The sequence below is a fragment of the Trichosurus vulpecula genome, chromosome 7 (genome assembly GCF_011100635.1).
Source record: "Trichosurus vulpecula isolate mTriVul1 chromosome 7, mTriVul1.pri, whole genome shotgun sequence".
NCBI lineage: Eukaryota > Metazoa > Chordata > Mammalia > Diprotodontia > Phalangeridae > Trichosurus > Trichosurus vulpecula.
Window position 1 is genome coordinate 140,788,205 of NC_050579.1, and position 7,452 is coordinate 140,795,656.

Consider the following 7,452-nt stretch of genomic DNA (forward strand, 5'->3'; position numbering starts at 1 on the left):
ACTCAGTGTTTTAATGGCACAGTCATTTCCAAGTAGGTGGTACCACCATCGCTACCACCACCATCACCCCAACAGGCAACATGAGGAAATGGATACGGAGCTGTTCTCAGAGTCAGGAAGACATTGGGCTGAAGTTCTACCTCTAATATATATTGGCTGTGTGACCCTAAGCAAGTTACTTAATCTTTCAGGATTCTAGACAACTCTCCAAGGCTATTAGTCGCAGGAAAGGTGCCAACTTCACTGTGCACATTCCTCAAGACTCTGTCCTAAGCCCTCAGTACACACTCTCTCTCTTAGTGACCTCATCAGTTCCTACGGGTATGACAATCATCTGTATGCAGAGGAGTCACAGGTCTATATTTCCAAGCCATATTTCCACCAAGCTTCAGTTCCACATCCCCAATTGTCTATTGGACTCTTTATATTGGCTGCCCGGGAGACATGCCTGGAGACTCAGATATACCCAAATCTGAACTTATCTTTCCTCCAAAACTTTCTTCTTTTCCAACCTTCCCTATTTCTGTCAAAAATACCACCATCTTTCCAGTCTCCCACGTTTGTAACCTTACCATTATCCTTGACTACTCATGCTTTCTCACCACATGTATCTAGTCAATTGCCAAATCTCAACTTCTCTACCTCCACAATATCTCTCGAATCCCACCCCTTCTCTCTACTCACATTTATTGTTGTTCAGTCATTTCAGTCATGTCCAACTTTTCATGATTTGATTTGGGGTTTTCTTAGCAAAAATACTGGAATAAGTTGCCATTTCCTTCTCCAGCTCATTTTACAGATGGGGAAACCAAGGCAAACAGGATTAAGTGACTTGCCCAGGGTCACACAGGGAGTAAGTGTCTAGATTTTAACTAGGAGGCTAGATTTGAATTCAGGAACATTAGTTTTCCTGACTCCAGGCCTGGCACTCTATCTACTGCACCACCTAGCTGCCCCTCTACCCACATAGCTACCACCTTATTTCAGGCTTTCATCACATCTCCCCTAGGTTATTACATGGGTCTCCTAATTGGTGTCCCCACCTCAAGTCTCTCTCCACTCCAGCCTTTCCTCCACACAGCTGCCAAGGTAATTTTCCTTAAGTGTAGCTTTGAATATGTAACTTCCCTACTCAATAAACTCTTCCAGTTTCCTATTGCCTCTAGAATCAAATATAAATTGCTATGTTTTTTAAGTCCTTTACTACCTTGCCGCTACTTATCTTTCCAGACTCTTTGGACATTACTTTCCCTCCTGCATTCTGAAACCTAGCCAAACTGGTCTCTCTTTGCCTTGTATACAGTGGAGGTTTCCCATCTCCATGTTTTTGTACTGTTTATCCCCCATGTCTGGAATGCACTCCCTCTCTACCTCCACTATACAGAATCCATTTCTTTCTTAAAATTCAGCTCGAGGCTTTCTTATCCCCTTAGCTGCTAGTTCTCTCCCTCTAAAACTACCTCGTATTTAATTATTTTGTACTTATTGTCTCTCTCTCTCTCTTTCTCCCTCTCTCTCTCTCTCTCTCTCTCTATATATATATATGTATATATATACGTATATATATACATATATATGTATATATATATGTATATATATACATATATATATATATATATATGTTTGTTTCTCCCATTAAAATATAAGCTTCTTGTGAGTAGGAATGAATTCATTCATTGTTTTTAAAAGCCCTAGCACCTAGGATAGTGCCTGGCACATAATAGCACTCAATAAATGCTTATTGATTATGCTGGTAGAAGGCATTTCCTCAACCAGGTATTCCCTCCATCCATAAAACCATAGGTTCAATCCTTATACCCATCCTCTTACCATTGAACCTTCCATTGTCACAAAGGAAAACACTTAAGCAAAACCAGGTGACCCAGCAACCCTAACAACAGAGGTAACATTTAATGTTGTCTTATTTTAGTCAAATGAATCACACCTATAATTTTTGTCGGTGGGGCAATTTGGCCACACAATGTACAAGAGAAAAATAGTCATTCGAGATCATGCTACAACAGCTGTGTGCCTGCAGGCTAGATGATCAAATGAGCCCCACAAAGGGAGAGGTAGGCTAAAACTGTGAATTCCACATATAGGCTCTGAGGGAGCGAAAGGGCAGAGACACCAGTGAACCCAATCCTGGTTGACTCCAGAGATGATGGGTAAAGGTAGCCAAATTAAATACAGCTTGATTGAATTTAATTTTTTTTAAATTCTCATTCCTTCTCTTGCTCTCTGTCCTTCTCTCTCTCTCTCTCTATCTCTCTCTCTTCCTCCAAGTGAGTCTCTCTCTCTGTCTCTCTCTGTCTCTCTCTTTCTGTCTCTCTCTCTCTCTCTCCCCACCTCCACCCCCATGGATTCTTTTGTGATCTTTAATTTTAGTAACATTACCATCAATAGGTATTGATGTCCTGCCTTCCAAACACAAAGCACTGGACTTGGTACTGTGGGGCACTTGCATTAAATCCGAACAAATTAGACTAACTGATATTTTTGCTTTGTCCTTCTTTCTTCTCCCTCTATGCCCTTGTGTTACTGTCCCCCATCTCTGCCTTACTGAAATCCTTCTTCAGGGCCAAGCTCAAGTTTTACCTCTTCCATAGATGTTTAAGGGGACAATGGGAGAAGGGAAAAGGTAGTTATTAAGCACCTACTAAGTGCCAGTTATTGTGTGCTAAGTGCTGTATACCAGTGGTGTCAAACTCAGATAGAAACAGGAGCCACTAATCCATAGATAAGGATCCCTGTGGGCTGCATACTGGGGCTTCATTTTAAAATGTAACATTATCTATGTTTAATTGTACTTTTATTCATTGTGTTAAATATTTCCCAATTACTTTTTAATCTAGTTGTAACCAAAATGGCCTTTGTTTTCTTTGAGTGACTCAATTTATCTCAGTGAGCTTTACTAGGCCCTAAGCCCCAGGCCCAAACCCCGTTAGGTGTTAATGTAATCCATGTGGATGTGAACCTTCCAGGGTCCTAAGGGGAGGGGCCAACTCAAGAACCAATCACCAGAGCCTGAGCTCTGGTGATTCAGATGGTGTTTGATGTCTGAAGCCCTATAAGAAGGGAGGACAGAGCCATTTGTGCGGGGCTCTGGAGATGGTTTTGATGAGGAGACTCTGGGCAGCTGTAGCTAAGGAGCCCTCCAGCTTGTAAACCTGGCTGTTGAAACTTTTTTGAACTCTGGTAACTATCTGTCGGGACTTGAATCAGACAAAGTCTGTTGATGTCTGTAATTTGTTTGCATTTTGTTTTGAAGTTCAGGGTGCTGGTTTTTTCCCCTGAACTAACTGAATGATATTTGAATTAAAAGTAAGCTTGTCAACCCCTTCACCTTGCTTTCCTTAATTAAGCAGATTGAAAGAACCTGTGCTGTTGGCAGCTTTCTGGGTGCTGGCTGTGGGTGAATCTTATACTCCCACAGAAGCTGTTAGCCAGGTTGTTGAAACATATGGCATAGTCAGCAGGATCTGGCTTTAATAAGGAAGCATGGCGTGTTGGGGTACTGGGTTGGTTGAATGTTTCCCAGTTTTTGGATTGCTCTTTGTACTTGAAGTGGCTATGGTTCTGTGCAGCCTCAGGAGCAACAAAGTCCTGAAGGAAAACAGGCCCATGGAAGTGCTGGGCATGGTTTCCCAGGGGCCCAGAGCAGGAGTTAAACCCTTCTTCCCAGGACTTAAGCTGATAAGCCTGGCCCTGGAGGACTGTGCTGAAAGGGGGAAAGTCTTGAGATTATATTGTATATGGAGTTTTGAAACAGGAGTGGAGAATGGCCTTGGAGAGTTGGAGAATGGCCTTCCTACAGATTTGGCAGGAGGGGCTGGTGAGAAAAAAGAAGTGGACTGCAGCTGCCAAAATACTGACCCAGACAGAGCAGAAGACTGCCTGCATGAGAACTTTGGAAAGGTGAGAGCAGTGAGATGAAAACTTTGCAGCAAGGCACTGAGTCTGCCTTTTTGGTCCTTTCAGCTTGGGCTGCTTGGAATCCAGGAGGGAGGCATGGATTTGTTTTTGTTGGGGTATGGGAAGTGCCTTGGACCCCCAGGGACCCCACTCTGTTGGCTTTATTGCCCATCGGAACCTTGGGACTTGGAACCGGGCACTGGAACTTAATGGGGAGAACAGACCCTAAAAGAACTTTGTTTGGACTCTTTCTTTGAACTTGGGACTTTGGGTGCCACATGGAAGCCTGCGATGGCAGTATGCTGCTGAAGAAGCACTTTATTTGGACACTTTATGAGCTTAAGAGATTAACTTGCTTTGACCTAGGGGTGGACATTTGAATAGTTAACAAGTATTTTGGGAATGATTGATTGAAGAAATTATCTTGCTGGGACCTAGGGGTGGGTCACATTTGAATTGTAAACCAATATTTTGGAATGTCACTGAATGATATGTTTTGCTTTATTATGAATGATATGTTTTAGTTTCCTTCATAATTGGATCACAATGTATGTTCTAGGATATATGGCTGATTAGATTATGTATCCTAGAACAAGGGGTGGAGTGTAACCAAAATGGCCTTTGTTTTCTTTGAGTGACTCAATTTATCTCAGTGAGCTTTACTAGGCCCTAAGCCCCAGGCCCAAACCCCGTTAGGTGTTAATGTAATCCATGTGGATGTGAACCTTCCAGGGTCCTAAGGGGAGGGGCCAGCTCAAGAACCAATCACCAGAGCCTGAGCTCTGGTGATTCAGATGGTGTTTGATGTCTGAAGCCCTATAAGAAGGGAGGACAGAGCCATTTGTGCGGGGCTCTGGAGATGGTGTTGATGAGGAGACTCCGGGCAGCTGTAGCTAAGGAGCCCTCCAGCTTGTAAACCCAGATGTTGAAACTTTTTTGAACTCTGGTAACTATGTGTTGGGATTGAATCAGACAAAGTCTGTTGATGTCTGTAATTTGTTTGCATTTTGTTTTGAAGTTCAGGGTGCTGGTTTTTTTTCCCCTGAACTAACTGAATAATATTTGAATGCTGAATTAAAAGTAAGCTTGTCAACCCCTTCACCTTGCTTTCCTTAATTAAGCAGATCAAAAGAACCTGTGCTGTTGGCAGCTTTCTGGGTGCTGGCTGTGGGTGAATCTTATACCCCCACAGAAGCTGCTACCCAGATTGTTGAAACACTAGTTCAGGCCAAACTTGGGAATGCTGTGGGCCAAGTGTTTGATACTTCTGCTTTACACATATAATCTTATTTAAGACACCGTTCCTGCCCACAAGAAGCTTGTTATCTAGTAGGGGAGAAAAGGATCCACCCTAGGTAACGAAAAGTACACTTAAAGATCCACTGTTATTTTTTATGTCAAATCATATATGCTTCTTGGAACCAGGCTCATAGTAATCTCTACTCCAGAATGCTAGATACTATATCTATAATGCACACATACCATGGTATCTAATGAGCCTAATTTTTCCTATACAAAGCAGATATTATAGACCCACCTTCAGGAGGCATGTGCATTACATAGTCCTTTGGCTAAGAGAGAATTTGTGCTGATCCGTGAGTACTTTCTGGGCCAGTCCCCTTGGGGACAATTCTGTATTTACAGACAAATGACTGACAAATGTTAAGTGTATAACCTATGATCAAGATACAAATCAAGATTAAATATCCCACAAAGGAACTTTGTCTCCTATCACTGATTTCTAATCAAATAATCCTGACCAGCAACTCATGTGGAGATGGTGTGAAAAATCATCTCTCATCACATATTGCTCATCGTCAGGCATGCTCATATTCATCAAAAGAAACTCAGTGAAACTACCTTCTATTCTAAACTCTCTGTTTGTATGTAAAACTAATACTATGCATATTTCTCCATCCTCCCATTTGTATTGTATCCCCCTGTTAGAATATGACTTCCTACCTAAAGAGCAAGAATGGTCTTGTTTTTCTATTTGTATCCCCAGAACTCAGCACAGTGCTCTTCACATAGTAACAATTAACAATTTTTTTTATCCATTCATTCATCCATACAGGTAAAGGATAGAAGAAATATAGTATAATAGAAAGAGCATTAGATTTGAATTCAGAGGCTCTGGGTTCAAATCTTGTCTGTCTACTATTTACTACGCATATCACCACATGTAAGGTGCTTTACCTCTCTGAGACTTGGTTTCCTTGCTTATAGAATGAGGGGGTTGGACTAGATGACCTCTAAAATCCCTTCCAGCTCTAAACATATTATCCTCAGAAGGATAATAGTTATCGTATATAGACAGAACATAGAACGTAGGGAACACTCCACAGGGGAACATTCCCTTTAGCCCTCCTCCTTCCCCTCAGGGCAAAGACCAAATGTACCTTCAGGATACAACAGCACATTCTGTCCCATGCCAGATGCACAACTATTTTGATGATTCTAGTAGCTCACAGTCACATAGTGTTTTGGGATATATAAAGTACTTTCCTCCAGACAACGCCTATGAAAACCAACAAGAGAGAAATTAGTCCAAATCTCACCTTGGACTATTAAAACTACTATAAATTCATATAGATTTATTCCTTTCAGCCACAAGCTTGCTTCAAGTGAACAGATACGTAGAGGTGGCTACCTTTTAGTGATAAGTGAAATCACATATTGAACATCAAGAACTTTGCTGATCAAAGGATGTGAACAGGCAGTTTTCCAATGAAGAAATCAGAACAATTTATAGTCATATAAAAAATCCTCTAAATAATTATTGATTAAAGAAATACAAATTTAAAAAAAAAAACTTAAGATGCACCTATCAGATTGGCTAAAATGATTGAAGGGGAAAGCAATAGATGTTGAATGGGTTGTGGAAAAGTTGGGACATTGATTCATTATTGGTGGATCTGGGAACTGACTCAACCATTTTGGAGAGCAATCTGGAATTATGCCCCCCAAATTATTGAACTACCTATATCCTTTGACCCAGCAATACCGCTATTAAGTCTATTTCCAAAGATGATTAGGGAAAAAGGAAAAGAATTCATATGTATATATTTATAGCAGCTGTCTTTGTGGTGACAAAGAACTGGAAATTGTAGGGTCGACCATCAATTGAGGAATGGCTGAACAAGTTGTGGTATATGATTGTGATGGAATACAACTGTGCTATAAGAAATGATGAGCTCAATGATCTTAGAAAAATGGGTAGATTTGCACTAAATAATGAAGAGCGAAATGAGCGAAACCAAGAGAACATTGTATACAGTAACAGAAATATTATTTTAGTAGCATCTTTTTTTTTTGAGGAAAGGAACATTTTTTATTTTTTATTTGTTTTTAAATTTATTTAATATATTTAGTTTTCAGCATTGATTTTCACAAAAGTTTGAATTACAAAATTTTTCCCCATTTCTACCCTCCCCCCATTCCAAGATGGCATATATTCTGGTTGCCCCGTTCCCCAGTCAGCCCTCCCATCTGTCACCCCACTCCCCTCCCATCCCCCTTTGCCTTCTCTTGTAGGGC